Source organism: Leuciscus leuciscus (genome assembly GCF_965113295.1).
Source record: "Leuciscus leuciscus genome assembly, chromosome: 11".
NCBI lineage: Eukaryota > Metazoa > Chordata > Actinopteri > Cypriniformes > Leuciscidae > Leuciscus > Leuciscus leuciscus.
The window spans coordinates 4595914-4612029 of record NC_138735.1 but is presented as its reverse complement, the minus strand read 5'-3'; the positions used below and the strand labels follow the sequence as shown (position 1 = coordinate 4612029).

The window sequence follows — 16116 nt, the reverse complement described above, 5'->3', positions numbered from 1 at the left end:
AGGTGGCACCATTAACCCTTTAGATAGGCCTGTGCAAAAAAAAGCTTAGTTTCTGGCTTTTACATGGAGTTATATGGAGTATAATAGCATATTTGTGTGTGTGTGTGTGTGCGTGTGTGTGCGTGTTTGTGTTTGTGAGAGAGAGTATGAGAACTCACCTTGATACGTCTGAGAAAATCAAAATATGCACCTCAGCTCTCAGAACTACATGGAGTAAACAAAAACAAAGTAAGTGTATTTATGCATCTGCTGCCTTTTGATGGTGAGAAATGCAGACTAAACAAAGCAAGTGGATTTAAACACTTGCATGCAAGCCTGCTGGTCATTTGATGGTGAGAAGAGCAGCAAGCAACATGAGAAAGGGCTTGACTTGTAGTGAAGTTTTAGAGATGATTATGCAGCCTGACCCCTCCAGCGAGCTGCAGGATGTATCGTCTTCTCCCTCTGACCACAGACTCAGGAGAGTCAGATCCTGATTTGGATGTGGCATCCTCATCATCCTCTCTAGCTTCCACTGAAGGCGAGGAAGATTCAGAGGATCCTGGATCTGGGTGGATTGGGAGAAACGGCGAAGTGTGGTTTTCCACCAACGCGGTGACAATTCCCTTTCTTCAGCCTGCCAGAGGCGTGACTCCAGGGCCGACGCGCTATGCCATCGCAAGGGTCCAGAACATGGATTCTGTGTTCAACGGATTCTGTTTTTTACGGAGCAGATGACTGACCTCATTGTCAGCATGACCAACCTCCATGCGCGCCGCACAAAAATTGAGAGACTGGACCGGGGTGGACTCCACAGATCTCCGTGCCTACATGGGGTCTGTGGGATCATCGCCTTCCCCTCCTATTTTTACTCCGTAAAAAACAGATTGAACACAGAATCCATGTTCTGGACCCTTGCGATGGCATAGCGCGTCGGCCCTGGAGTCACGGGAGTTGGCAGGCTGAAGAAAGTTGTCTCCGCGTTGGTGGAAAACCACACTTCGCCGTTTCTCCCAATCCACCCAGATCCAGGATCCTCCGAATCTTCCTCGCCTTCAGTGGAAGCTAGAGAGGATGATGAGGATGCCACATCCAAATCAGGATCTGACTCTCCTGAGTCTGTGGTCAGAGGGAGAAGACGATACATCCTGCAGCTCGCTGGAGGGGTCAGGCTGCATAATCATCTCTAAAACTTCACTACAAGTCAAGCCCTTTCTCATGTTGCTTGCTGCTCTTCTCACCATCAAATGACCAGCAGGCTTGCATGCAAGTGTTTAAATCCACTTGCTTTGTTTAGTCTGCATTTCTCACCATCAAAAGGCAGCAGATGCATAAATACACTTACTTTGTTTTTGTTTACTCCATGTAGTTCTGAGAGCTGAGGTGCATATTTTGATTTTCTCAGACGTATCAAGGTGAGTTCTCATATTCTCTCACTCACACACTCACACACTCACACACACACACACACACACACACACACACACACACACACACACACACACACACACACACACACACACTCACACTCACACTCACACTCTCTCTCTCACACACACACACACACACACACACACTCACACTCTCTCTCTCACACACACACACTCACACTCTCTCTCTCTCTCACACACACACACACACACACACACACACACACACACACACACACACAAATATCTTATTATACTCCATATAACTCCATGTAAAAGCCAGAAACTAAGCTTTTTTTTTGCACAGGCCTATCTAAAGGGTTAATGGTGCCACCTGGTTATCAACAGTAAAAATTACAAATTTTACCTCTTCCCAACAGGGAAAACCACCAACAATCAAAAATGCATGATTATATGGTGTTATGGCTTTGCAATCAAAAAATGTGGTTATAATGGAAGTCTATGGTGCAAAAACAGCCACAAACAGTAAATGAGGGAGAAAAAGTTCAAATCTGATGCTGCACAAAAACTAACAATGCATCAAAACCAATGTTGTTTCTAATCTTTGACATGTCCAAGACTGTGATAAAAGGTAAAAAAAAATCCAGTCCACATTCACATTTTATATTGAAAATAAGTCATTTTGTGTTTTTTTTTCTCCAAAATCAGTGACATCATTTATGAATTTGGCAATTAAAGAGTTTTAAACATTTAGTAGTTTTGATCAGGACTGAGGTTGATTAATAGATTTATGCAAAAAAATTGAAAAAAATATTTATCTGATACATTTTTACAGCAGTTTAAAGTAGTGGCTGTTTTCAGCCACGAACATAACGAAAGGGTAGTGAATTTGAACAATGCACAAGGGTTAAGGACATTATGGAATTAAGATAATGTCTGTACTATGTTATGATTGTACTGTACAATTAAATACAATCGTTGCAAACTAAAGTCTGCAGTCTGAACACTTTACCTCAGAGCGTCCGTTAACTGAATGAATTGAGAATATCACCTGAAAATCCGATAACATCAGCCGTTTTCATCCACACAGCTGATTTCCTCAAATGAATGTAAAACTAAATGTATATTGCAGGACAGGGTGAAGTCAGTATACATTAACGACGATTTTAGACAAATATGAGACAAAAATGTAAATGGCGCTCTGTGGCACAGCAGGATTTTGAACAAGGTCCTGAGCCGTTGATGGGCGCCGCGGACAGACGCCGAATGGCGCGCAGGTTTGCACTGCGTTGAGATTTTATGCAACAGGAACTTTTCTGAATGCTGTTGGTGACACAGTGGGTCTCAGTAAAGCTTCTGTGTCATGGGTGGTATACAGGGTATCTTGTACCATGTTTTTGTATCTTTTCTGTACGTCTTTAACGCTCCGCTCAGTGATCGGATTAACGCTGTTAAAGGGATAGTTCGGCCAAAAATTATATTAAACCCATGATTTACTCACCCTCAAGCCGTTCGAGATACATATGTCAATCATTTTTCAGACGAACACATTTTCAGTTATTTTAGAAAATGTTTTGGATCTTTCAGTGGTTATAATGTCAAGTTATGGGGTCCACCTCCTTCAAGTCCCAAAAATGTGCATGCATCCTTCACAAAACTAATCCATCCGGCTCCAGGGGGATAAACGAAGGCCTTCTGAGGGTGTAATCCGTGCGGTTTTGTCGTAAAAATATACATATAACCACTGAAAGATCTAAGACATTTTCTAAAATAACTGAAAATGTGTTCGTCTGAAAAATGATTGACATATGCATCTCGAACGGCTTGAGGGTGAGTAAATCATGGGTTTAATATCATTTTTTGCTGAACTATCCCTTTAACTGTCGAAGCAATCTTTTTCCAAATTAAACATTTCTTCTTGTTACTACATTCTCCGCTAAATTTCAAGTAAAATGTCCTTGTAACTGTTATACTCCAACAAACACATATTTTCCGCTGGGGTAAACTGCACTGAGCGGTTGAATGCGCTTACTCGATCCGCCATGTTTTTTGTTTTGAAAATGTCTTATTTTACCCAGAATGCATTGCAGTGTAGTCCTACTTAAGATAGTCAGAGTCTTAAGTGCTTTGTGCAACGGTCTGATTTAGATGTCTATCTGAAGTCTGACTATCTACTATATCTAAGCCATAGTCAAAGTCTATCTTTGTGAAACCAGCCGCAGATTGTCATGTTTTATCTCTAAGACTATGAGCCAAATTACTGGAGAGAAGAGCAGCACCATCCCAGGAGGGATGAATACCATCTCTTTTCAACAGGTCAGGTCTGCCCCAAAAACTTTTCCAATTGTCTATGAATTCTATATTATTTTGCCATTGAGTGAACACAATCTACTAACTATCTCATCACTCCTGCGAACAGGAAGGGGGCCAGAGCAAATTACAGTGCCTGACATCGTACTGGAAAGTTCACACACCTCTTTAATATTAATTTTGGTGATCTCCGACTGGCGGAGTCAAACATCATTTGTGTCGACGTGAATAATAATCTTAGAGAATTTACGATTAGCATTAGCCAGCAGCACTTTTAAATTTGCTTTGATGTCAGGCGCTCTGGCTCCCGGCAAACATGTGACTATGGTGGCTGGTGTCTCTATTTTCATGTTCTGTGTAATAGAATCACCAATAACTAGGGCACAATCAACAGGATTCTCAGTGGGTGATTCACTGAGTGGGGAGAACCTGTTTAATGTTGTTATCGGAACGGAAGAGCGGTGTTTTGTCCTGCGACTATAGCGTCTCATCGTCAACCAATAGTGCATGTAAGCTGTGCTTTGACCTGTGATTGCATATATGGATATATATATAATAATTCGTTACATTTATATAGCGCTTTTTCTGAGACCTCAAAGCGCTTACATATACTTCCTTTCCTTACCTTTTTTCTTTTAGGCACATGAGGTTTTTTCTTTACCTACTCTCTGGGTTTCTTTTGTTTCTCGTTCTTCCTCTCATGACGGTATCTTATTTCCAAACATTTTTAGGTGAGGATCGATACCTGGAACCAGTCGTGGAGGAGGATCTTTTCCATATTAATCCGCTTGGCTGGATTACTTTCCATGCATGAATGGATCAGATCCCTGCATTCTGTGAAGAGGGGAGAGATGTCCGGTTATTATTGTAAGTGTTATACTTTGTGTAACTGCTCACATTATTTTAAGCAGTAATAAAAGTTCCTGTATGACCCGTCCACATGCTCTCACCTTTGGAAATGTCTTCTGTGTAGGAGGGCTCACCAAACATCTGAGGGAGGTACCGGTACTCGCCAGGATACTTCCCTGACAGCATCTTGAACATCAGTACGCCTAAACAATACACTGTTGCAGGCTTGCCATGATACTTTCCATGCCTGACCCACTCAGGGGGAGCATAATCTCTTGTGCCTGGAAGAAAGAACAAGATTTCGTCCATTGCAATGAATTTGTATTTCCATAGCTTTTTGTCGATTTATTCACCATAGATTTGTGGAATAATACGTACCACTGAATTTCGAATAAGAAGACTTCTTCAAGCGTTTGCTACAACCGAAGTCTATTAATTTGACCTGCAAGGTGTTTGGGTTGATGAGCAGGTTTTCCAGCTTGATGTCGCTGTGGAAGACGCCCCTCTCACTGCATATTCTTGCAGCAGTGACAACCTGACGCATCACAGCTCGTGCCGTCGATTCCTTGAGGATGCCACCATTTTGCAGTAAAAATATCCTCATATCTACACATGGCGTGGGCCGCTCTAAGACCAGTAGATATTCCTCTGGTGTCTCGTACCAGTCCAGCAGCTTTATTATTTGAGGAACACTGGGATTTTTGTTCATAAGAGCCATCATAGCGACCTCATTTGGAGGGGATTTGCCGAATAGACCCTACAGGAGAGATAATAGTTATACAAAAGTGAGATAATTAGGGGACATGGTTTAATTTAAATGAATTGCTACAGAATTATGTCCTGCATTTGGGTAAGTATAGGTTTGAAGAGTTAAGTAATTGAAATACTGGAAATAGTTACTAAAGTTTCGGTCACTTTTACTGTCGACCGGCAAAAATTTTCAGGGCAAAATTTTGTCATTTTAATGGGAATTTTTGCGTGAGGGTAAAGTCACACGAATGAACTGTGCTGACTAACAGAAAGCTGCTTGGTTCGGAAGTTCATACGCTATTGACAATGGTCCTTTTGTGACTGCAAAATTTTGTTAAAATGTCCTATTATTAATGTGACTGTGTACTCTGAGAGTAATAAAACGAAGAGAGGAATTGCCTACTTACAATACGGACATTTTCCATGGCTTCTGTCTTCAGCACATGTTTGATTGCCACCTGTTCTCCAAGGGAAAGAAAAAATAAGAATTTTTTTGTAAGAATGTTTTACAATTAATTAACTATATGTGCAGAGGTCACATGATTCCAGTAATTAACCTTGATGTAACTTTTAATGAATTTAAATTCCAACTTCCAAGAGTGCAAAAAAACTACCTTTCTTGAATCAGACAAACGGATCCCGTCGTAGACGCATCCATATGATCCTCTACCCAGCATTTTCATAGTTTCATAGTGCTGCAAGACTTCCCCTGTTAAAAAAAAAGAGGGACATACAAAATTTACAGTATAAACCACAAAAAAACATTAAAAATTCACATTAAAAATAGCTGTAGAATGGACACATTATTGTGGTGCCTCACACAACCAAAATCCATCCTAAGTTCACATTTTCATTTGGATAATAAAGACAATGTCCAGAAAAACATGTTAAAATGTAGGTACTTTTTGCACATTTTATGAGTCATGTTGGGGCTTGTTATATAAACTGACCTGTCTTTCCCTTTGAACTTATATGGATAATTTCATCCTCATTCTTCCAAGAAATGTCATCCGATGTCGAAGCTGAGTTGATGTTCTCCTCAGTCATAGATGGCACAGGCAGAGAAGGATTGCTGTTGTGTGAGATGATGCCACTTTGCTCTTGCCTGGTGATGTCTTTATCACCATCCGGCACACTGGTGGGAGAAGACACACAGCTGTGCCTGCTGTACACTGAGTTGTGTTCAGTGTCGCTGTTGTGTTCAGCTTCCCCATCAGAGCATCTCTCAGGCTGTTGGCTGCTGTCATTTCTGCACTGACTCTGTTGGGCTTTGGTGGAAGTGTTCTTGGATTTCCGAGACAAAACCCATCTAAGGAACTTCCCTTTCTTCTTCTTCTCTACTTTCTCTGGGACAGGCCTTGGCGACACAGATGCAGCAGCATCTTCCTTTACAATGTAACTGTGAGATTTGCACTGACCCATTGCTCCAGATGTCTCTCTGATGTTCTGTCACTAACTTATCACAAGTTCACTGAACGTAAATTGCACAGATCGAAATGAAATACAAAAAATCATGAGATATAACACAGATCGAGAGATATAAAACAATTAGAGCAATTTTTCACCACAGATGTAACAGAAATACTAGTCAGATCGCTTGTACTACAGACCAGAAATCAACTGAACTGCTAGAAAACCAGAGAAGAGTTCTATGGGCGACTCTGCCTGTGACGTCACGAGTAGTGACGCGCGTCGGCCGGTTGCCAATGGATTTTTTAGAATGTTTTTTTTCGAATGAAACTTGCAAAGATAACTGCTATTGTTTTGACAGAAAATGTATATCTTTATAAACTTATATGTAAGGGAAAATCCACGGCTTGCTGTGCATTAATTTTCCCCCCAAAATTAATCAAATGTGCCCATCTCAAACAAATATCAGTGATAATATTGTGGTCAATAAAACAAAATCAATTTGATTATAATTAACATGATAACGTACGTTCAAAACTAAAGTAGCCTAAATTCACCTTTATTTTTATGTATCTGTCAGTCTGAGACTTCGTTGCCATAACGCAATATGTCACTTGCGTGTGTCTTGCTTCGGACTTGACTGACGGGTCTAAATAGTCTAACGGCAGGCTTAACCGTAGCTAAATAAATGTATGCGTTTTAAAACGAAAATGCACTACTAGTGTAAACGTAGATGTTCCACAGTCTGCTCGGGAACCGATGCTCTCGATACAAATATGGTTCTTTCATTGAGTAGTCGACGGCAGGAAGAAATCAAACCAAACAATTTCTAAACTTTTTTTTTCAATGATCAAAGGTAGTGTGTCGATTCAATTAAAAATACACATATCACATATTTTAAAATATATCATAATTCATTGTTCATCATGTTTGTTCGAATTTCAGGAGATCTCTCCTGCCAGGCTGTTGTCGAAAATAAGATATTGTTCTTAAGTGACTTGCCTGGATACATAAAGGTTAATTAATTAATTCATTGCAATTTATATGCTACAGTTTTTTGAGTCCAGGAACACATCAAGACTAAAATTTGAGCTAAAAACAGCGCGCTGTCAAAGCACGTTAAGACGCTGCTCCGCCAATCTCCAGCAGGGGGCGTTCAGTATTAGCGTCGATAGAAAACACCAGTCCGCATGGAGTGAGTGAGTGTAGCAAACAGACTCATGCATGCTTTCCTCACGTTTGATGTGTGCGTATAGTACCAACTTGATTTATGTACTTCAGCTCATGTTAACTGTTTGATGAAGTCAATTTATTATGTTGGTTGATATTCCTTGTTTAAGGAAGCTTTACATAGAAGTAGTGATTGATTTGTGTTCATGTATTCAAATGATGTTGCTTATTGTTCATGAAAGTGTTTCTGCTACATCTCATTGTATGCATCTGTTTAGTTAGCCTATTGAATTGTGTTTCTGTTATGTTATATATTGATTTATATTATTATATGCGTTGCTTTAGACCACACACCCATGAAAACACCAGTGTACTCATTTGTGCTTATGTGCTGAACCTTTATTGAAGCTGTGTGGAATTAATGAGGAGAAAATAAAGAATCAAAGAACTTTCATGCTGCACTGTAAACAATTATGCACTGTTAACTTAGTTAAAATAAGTTAATATACTTAGGCTAATTGTTTGTGCTCTGTTTACATTACTAATTTAGCCAACTCCAAATGTTTTATTTGAATCCAATTTGTGTGTGAATAAAATCTGTTAAATAAACTTATTTAAAACGAACCGCTGTACCTGAAAATATAAAACGATCTGTAATCATTACTTCTGTAATCCAAAAGTATGGGAAAATTGATAACACAATAGATGCACTACTTATTTGGGACACAAGCTGCAAGATTGTCACACTATCTCACAAACATAAAAACAAACATTTAACTTTAATATAAAGAACATTTTTCCTTGCCCTCCATCTATCCTTTCAATCACATCTCTCCATGTATCCTAACTATCCACCCTTCTATACTGTCCTGTCTCGTCTTCTCACACGAAAGAACAAAACACTTGCTTCCTGTACTTATTCACCAGGATAAACTCCTGGCAAATGTTTTCCTTTCTGACTTTATCCAGTATTACTTTGTGAATGTGATAGACTGATACAATGTGAATATGCAACATTGTGCTTCTCAGCCAGGTCTTCAACCTCCTCGGAGCACCGAAGCTCCTCTCCTCTTCAGCAGAGGCAGGAACAACCACAAGAAGTCGTACAAGTGCTTCTACTTGGTTGAAAAGGCCACGAAGTTCAGGCAACTGATTCCTCAGAATAGTTGCGGCCTCTGAACTGGTTGGGTATGTGTTTTGGAGCTTAAACATGTTCAGCTGCACCTTCAGTGACCTTTGGTTTAAATTCAGGATACTGGTCCACCACAGCAGTGTTTTCAGACCAACCTGATCAAACCTCTCCTTCAGTATCCAGCACCTTGAAGCTGATGACGGTCCAGTGCTAATGTAAGTGCTTTTAAGTAGTAGTTACTACAGTTATAACGTTAGTCTATCTGTGTGGTAAAAAAAAAAAAAAATTGTCAGTTCTGTGATCGTGCTTTTGAATCGTTGTCAGAATTTTGCTAGCACAAGAAAATCCATGTTCCTAATGTTGTTTTTAAATGTAGGCTAGTATTCCTGATTGCCATGCCATGGTCCTACAACTACTCCCACCATTCAAAGAGAAGTTAGACGGTGTTATCCTTAAAGCAGATAAGTAGAGATTATTCAACAAATCTCATTAATCTGTAATGTTTTATGTTTTGGTTCTGTTGATCATGGTTGTGCTGTCCTTTTAAAAAATTGTTTCAGGAATTTGCAACGCTGATGTCCTGCAATCTACATTTGCCAGTGGAGTCCACACTTTATGTTGCTTGGTATGTAAACATTGGGTAGTTTTAACCTAAAATGAAAAGCCATCATTTACTCACCCCACTGCAAAATATGTTTTTCTTAATTAGTGTTTTTTTCTTGTTTCCAGTCCAGATATCTAAAATTCTTATGAAGAAGCATTTAATAGACAAGTAAAAATTGGATTGTTTTCTGAAAGAATAAGTCAAAATTAAGTGAGTTTATGCTTAAAACAAGCAAAATAATATGCCAGTGCGTTTTAACATTCTAACCCTAATCAATTTTAATGTTTAGGTGAAAAATTTTATTCATAGAACTATGAATAGACAACTACATCGAACCACAGTGAAACCCACAATAGTTATTTTAATTATTAATATTATTTATTTATTCATTAATTTTTTTTAAACATTTTTTAATTACAGGTCAATCTCTAAGCGACCAGTAGTGGACATTACGTTTGGAAGGTCAAGGTGTGTGTGAAAGGATCACAGCATCTTCATCACTGGCCTGGCAGCGCTGTTTGCCTCCTCCTATGAGTTCAGCTTGCAGTACCAGGAAGAGGCAGCACCTTGAGTTTGTTCAGAGGTTAGTCATTAGCATATTTGCCATTCATATAAATATTATAAATATAATAATATATAAATAGCTGACTACTGGTATAAACAATATGGCCATGGTATCCATACTGGGCTTAGCTTAAGCCGGGTCTAGGCCTTAATCAAATTAGGGTATTTAAGCAGCTTTTATAAAAATGTCTAATAAAAAAAAAAAAACATTACTGGTGTGCATCTCGAGACAAAACAGTGGCAGTCACATATTTTAAGATATGTCAGTGCAAGTTGTTTTCAGTTAAATGATTAGTGAAAATTCTGTCATTAATTACTCACCCTCATGTCGTTCCAAACCTGTAAGACCTTTGTTAATCTTCAGAACACAAAGATAAGATATTTTTTGATGAAATCTGAGAGGTTTCTGAACCACCCATAGACAGCAACGTCTTTGCAACTTTCAAGGTAGTCAAAACATCGTTTATATAATCCATGTAACTACAGTGGTGCAATCTTAATATTATGAAGCGATGAGAATTCCTTTTGTGCACAAAAACAAAATAACGACATTATTCAACAATCTCTACTCTTTCATGTCATTCTCCTACGCTGTTGACGTAGTGTAAACAGTGTCAAGTCACCTTCATTTATATAGCGCTTTTAACAATATAGATTGTTTCAAAGCAGCTTTACAGTGATAATAGGAAAGTACAGTAACATAGATTGTTTAGGCTTTACAGCAGCTCTAGAATAAATTGATCAGATCGACTATTTTTGACCGTCAAAATGCCGGCGGACACAGCTTCAGTGAGTTGTTCAAAATCTTTCTTTTTAGTAAACTCTGTGTACACAAACAATGTTCTCCATGCTGGAGTTCATGTGTAGAGCCCCTGGTGATACTGAGAGCAAAGTTTCATGTTGTGTCGAGCCTTCTTAGTGTTTTAAAAATAGCGATTTTTGATGCTATCATAGTCGTGCCCCAAGCACTCCCATTCAAAAGGCAATTTGACCGAAAACGAAAATACGGTCAAACTTAAAAGTGACGTTTCCATCCTAATTATGCTTTTAAACGAAAGTTTGCCTCGGGTAGATTAACAAAAAGAGGTTGCATTTTGGCAAGAGTTATCCTTTAACGCTCTCCGGCCCACTCATCTACACAAAACAGTGCCTGGTGGCTCGAGAACGCAAACCCTGTTATAGATTTCAAGGTGCAAGCCTTGAAAAAAAGCCAGTGCAGTGCTTCTGGGTTCTACGTCAGAACGTAGGCTTATTATTGGCCGACTCTGGTCGTGTGTGATGACCCAGGAGCTAGCCAATAGTGAGCCTACGCTCTGATGTACAATCCATAAGCGCTGCACTGTTTACACTACGTCAACAGTGTAGGAGAATGACATGGAAAAGAAGAGATTATTCAACAATGTTGTTATTTTGGGGTTATTTTGCGCACAAAACCACGGGGTCAAATTTGACCCCTGTTAATTGCTGCTACCCCCAAAAAAAAAAAATGGTCAAATTTTACTTCAAAAGCCCAGAGTGCCACTTCTGGCCCCTGCATAGAGACACCTAGTGGATGAATATTGAACTCACAAGTGCCAGAGTGGTAGTAATATGATGGCTGACCACATGCTGTTTTGTTGAGCTGGAAACCTAGCCAAACAAAATCGTCTTCTCAGCAAACCAGCGGATGGTAAAATTGTGTCTTTTTTGTTCATCTATTTAGTATTAGCTTGCAGAATGCCTAGAAGTATGTTTTATATTATTTTGGGATAAATTAGCAACTCTGAGCTAGTTCAAAAAACGATGGGCCAAAAATGACCCTCTGGGTGTATGGGTTAAAAACATGTTGGGTCAAAAATGACCCTCTGGTTCTTTGAGTGACTTTTATGGAGAATGGTGACAGTCCTGTGTTTGGCTAAAGCCTTGAAATAAATAAAGTAGTATATCTTTTCAGGGAGTATGGCCACTCCCTTTTCAGGACAGGGAAAGCAGCAGAGAAAGGTCACTGTAACACAAGTATTGGAGCAACTTGAAGCTGATGATAGTGTGAGTTCCTCTCTCTAGCAGAACAGATTTTTGGATAAGCAAAGACCCATGGTGTTAGTTTTTTTCAGTCGTGATTTTGGCCTTGTGTTCTTGTTTCCATTGGCCAAAGTGTTTGTACATTTGATATCCAGTTCTAACATGCAACAAATAAAGCAAAAAAAACAACAAAAAAACATTGTTAAATGTAGCTGTGTGGTTGACTGATTATTTTCCTAAATTTAAAATAGTTTGCATTGACGGTGTTTGTTATTGTTATTCTGTGAAATGATACACCTAAAGCCCATGGGTCAAATTTGGCCCTAATCCTAAATTAGGGAATAAAGGGTTAAAATTTAAAAAGTGGATATTTTGGTGTTCAGTGAACTTATAGAAGTAATTTAATGCATAGTTCATAATTTTCCAAAGAAGAAAAGTGTTCTTGGGTTCTCCAGGGTTAAGGTTGAACCAACGTTGTTATATACTATTTACTGATGTTTTTACTACCTTTCTGGGCTTTGACAGTTGCAATGACATTGATGTCAATGGAGGGACAGAAACCTCTCAGATTTCATAAAAAATATCTTAATTTGTGTCCCGAAGATGAACGAAAGTCTTGAGGGTGAGTAATAATGACAGAATTTTCATTTTTGGGTGCAAACATGCATTTTAGTCTGGTAAATGTCATGTTTAACATTATCATGTAGTCATGTATGCAATTCACATTGCAAGGCTTGCAATTAAGTTAAATTATTTCTGTCACAAAGGTTTGGGCTGGATTCTGGCAATGTGTGCTCTATATAAACTGAGAGTCTATGACTGCCTTTCCACTGATACTCTGATGGGACCTGATGAGGGGATGATATTGTTAATGAGCTGGGTGATGAGTAGACAAAAGTAGTAGAATAAACTTTAAATCTGGCAACCCCACTTCCAAAAGTTTAGTTAGTTGACAGTGCGCTTGTAAACAGACACATTGAGTTGATGTATTTTAACCAGGGCAGAAGAAATATCAGTTATTGATCACAACATCCAACATTGCATTTTTTTTTTCATGTTGTTTAGTTTTATCCAAACAAATTAGTCGTTAAAACCGATATCTGGTTTTTATTTACACGTCTTTTGTGCTGTCTCTCTCTGTCAAAATATATAAACTCAGTCCATAATATTTCATTGTTTTTTTTCTCTTTCTTTTCTGCCTTTTAGACGCTTTCTTGACATCAATCCTGAACGTGGATCAAAAACAAAGAAAGGACAAGTAATTTCAAAGAAAACTGGCCAAGTTATGAAAAAAAAAAGAACACCACTGTAAGCCTACAGGTTTCCTCACTTCTGCGAAAACTTGCAGACTTTGAATGGGATTTCGTTTGCACTTTTATGGACTTCAAAACAGAAACAGCACTTCACCGCCATTATAAAGCTTGGAAGAGCCAGGACATTTTTTTAAAGGGATACTTTACCGTTTTTTCATATTAAACTATGTTATTCCCTTAACTAAGACGAGTTGATACATACCTCTCTCGTCTCAGTGCGTGCACTAAATCCCTCTGTCTTGCGGCGAAACTTTGTTAGCCCAGTTCATTTAATATGGGCCAAGCAGAGAAGCTACCAAACACCTCCACGTTTTCCCTATTTAAATACAGTTACTCGCGAAGTGTAACTCGACCTAGAACGGTGACACAAAACAAAACGTTGCGCTTTTCTAAGCGTGTAAAATGGATAACTATTTTGTATGGCGGAATACCATAGCAAGTGCTTGTAAGCACTTCGACTTGGCGCAGTAATATCTTCACTCGTGGAAAAATCCTCTCACCGGCCCCCGCTCCCTCTAGTGAAGATATTACTGCGCCAAGTCGAAGTGCTTACAAGCACTTGCTATGGTATTCCGCCATACAAAATAGTTATCCATTTTACACGCTTAGAAAAGCGCAACGTTTTGTTTTGTGTCACCGTTCTAGGTCGAGTTACACTTCGCGAGTAACTGTATTTAAATAGGGAAAACGTGGAGGTGTTTGGTAGCTTCTCTGCTTGGCCCATATTAAATGAACTGGGCTAACAAAGTTTCGCCGCAAGACAGAGGGATTTAGTGCACGCACTGAGACGAGAGAGGTATGTATCAACTCGTCTTAGTTAAGGGAATAACATAGTTTAATATGAAAAAACGTTAAAGTATCCCTTTAAATAACTCCGATTGTATTCGTCTGAAAGAAGAATGTCATCTAGACCTAGGATGACTTGAGGGTGAGTAAATCATGTGCTAATTAAAAATTTTTGGGTGAACTATCCCTTTAATTAAGCGCTTAGTTATACCTGTTTGTTGTTAAAGTGTTAAAATTGCATTTTATGTTTTAAAAAATTCAGCCAACATGTTCACAGAAGGCAATTTTCTGATCTTTGCTTTTAACCAAATGTTGTTTTCTTTTTCCTAGTGTGGCTACTCTTATGAAACCTTAACGTATAATATTTTAATTATGTAATTATAAAAGCAGCATTCCCTGTAAAATACAATTTATTGCTGTAGACAAGTTTAATATTGTAAAAGTATGTGGGTTATACTGTATTTGGTAATTACAGTGGAGTACTGTAAATGCTTTTTACTGTACTAGTGCTGTAAAAATACAGTATGTGAGGAAACTACACACTAGAAGCCTATTAGGCCATGGCATTGTTTCTTTTGTTGCTAAAAAAAAGACATGTTCAATAAAAATATAATTGGATCAGTGTAATGTTGCAGTTGTATGTGTGTATTTTACATGGCTCTATTGATTGAAAGATATTTTGAGTTTCAGGAACTAAAAGTTAAGTTGGGCCCGTTAGAATATATAATTTAGTTGAATTGGTAATGGAGTAATGCTTACTTAACAAGCTGAGTTAAATAAATGGGTGGGGAATGATTGTTTACATTTACATTTACATTTATTCATTTAGCTGACGCTTTTATCCAAAGCGACTTACAATTGCTAATTATGTCAGAGGTCGCACGCCTCTGGAGCAACTAGGGGTTAAGTGTCTTGCTCAGGGACACATTGGTGTCTCACAGTGGATTCGAACCCGGGTCTCTCACACCAAAGGCATGTGTCTTATCCATTGCGCCACCACTACCCCCACCACCACTACCCTTAGTTTAAACTAAGTATCTTCAGTTACTGTAACTCGGTTATAAGTACATTCAACTTAAATGTTCTATTCCATTCCATTATGGGCTTAAGTACATTGAACGTAGTCCACTTGTCTTATTCAACTAATGCTTCATTACTTAAAAAATTTAAGGCAACGAGTTACCTTGGTTTTTTTAAGTAGATTCTACTTATCCGGGTTTACAGTGAGGAAAACCGTTCTAGGTAGGGCTGTTGAGTTACTATGTTATGAGGTATATATATATATATCAATCATGGGTTTGCATACATAATATGAGATTTTTTACACAGGAAAAAAGAATCTACAAGATTGAATATCTTAATATATATTTTCTTAAATAATTCATTATAATACATTTAAAAAAATCATTTTTTTGTTAGTTATAGGCCCAGGCCTGAGGGATGAAACGAGAGTTAAATTCAACAAGAAAAAGAGGAAAACAAAGCAATAAGCCACTTTTGCTTGTGGATGAAAATGTTTGGATATAAAATAAAGAAATTAACAACATATTCAAGAGATGACAATTTTGGGATTTCGTAATAAAAATAAATAATATCGTTAAAGGGATAGTTCACTTTGAAATTAAATGTTGGTATGTTTTAGCTTACCTCAAGGGCATCCAAGATGTAGGTGTCTTTTTTTCCGCAGTAGTTTCAATTTTGATATTTTTAGGTCAAACCGTTCTTGTCTGTCAGTCATATAATGCAGGTCTATGGTCACGGTCTCAAAGAGCATGCACAGAGTCCAAATTAAAACAATTCCCCGTCGTCCAAATTAAACAATTCCCCATCGTAAGTACACATTGATGGCCTAAGACA

At 38.4% G+C, this 16116-nt stretch overlaps 2 protein-coding genes across 2 annotated transcripts in view; both read right to left on the bottom strand.

The window, feature by feature from the left end:
* LOC309509553 (NLR family CARD domain-containing protein 3-like) overlaps positions 1 to 15258 on the bottom strand; it is a 125054-nt gene extending 109796 nt beyond the window's left edge. Inside the window, exon 1 of the mRNA XM_082184337.1 lies at positions 15116 to 15258. The gene's annotated coding sequence lies outside the window, so the exon portion shown is untranslated. The remainder of the gene's footprint in view (positions 1 to 15115) is intronic.
* Positions 1 to 16116, bottom strand: part of LOC309509533 (NACHT, LRR and PYD domains-containing protein 3-like) — a 643973-nt gene that overhangs the window by 484253 nt on the left and 143604 nt on the right. The gene's annotated exons all lie outside the window — the stretch shown is intronic.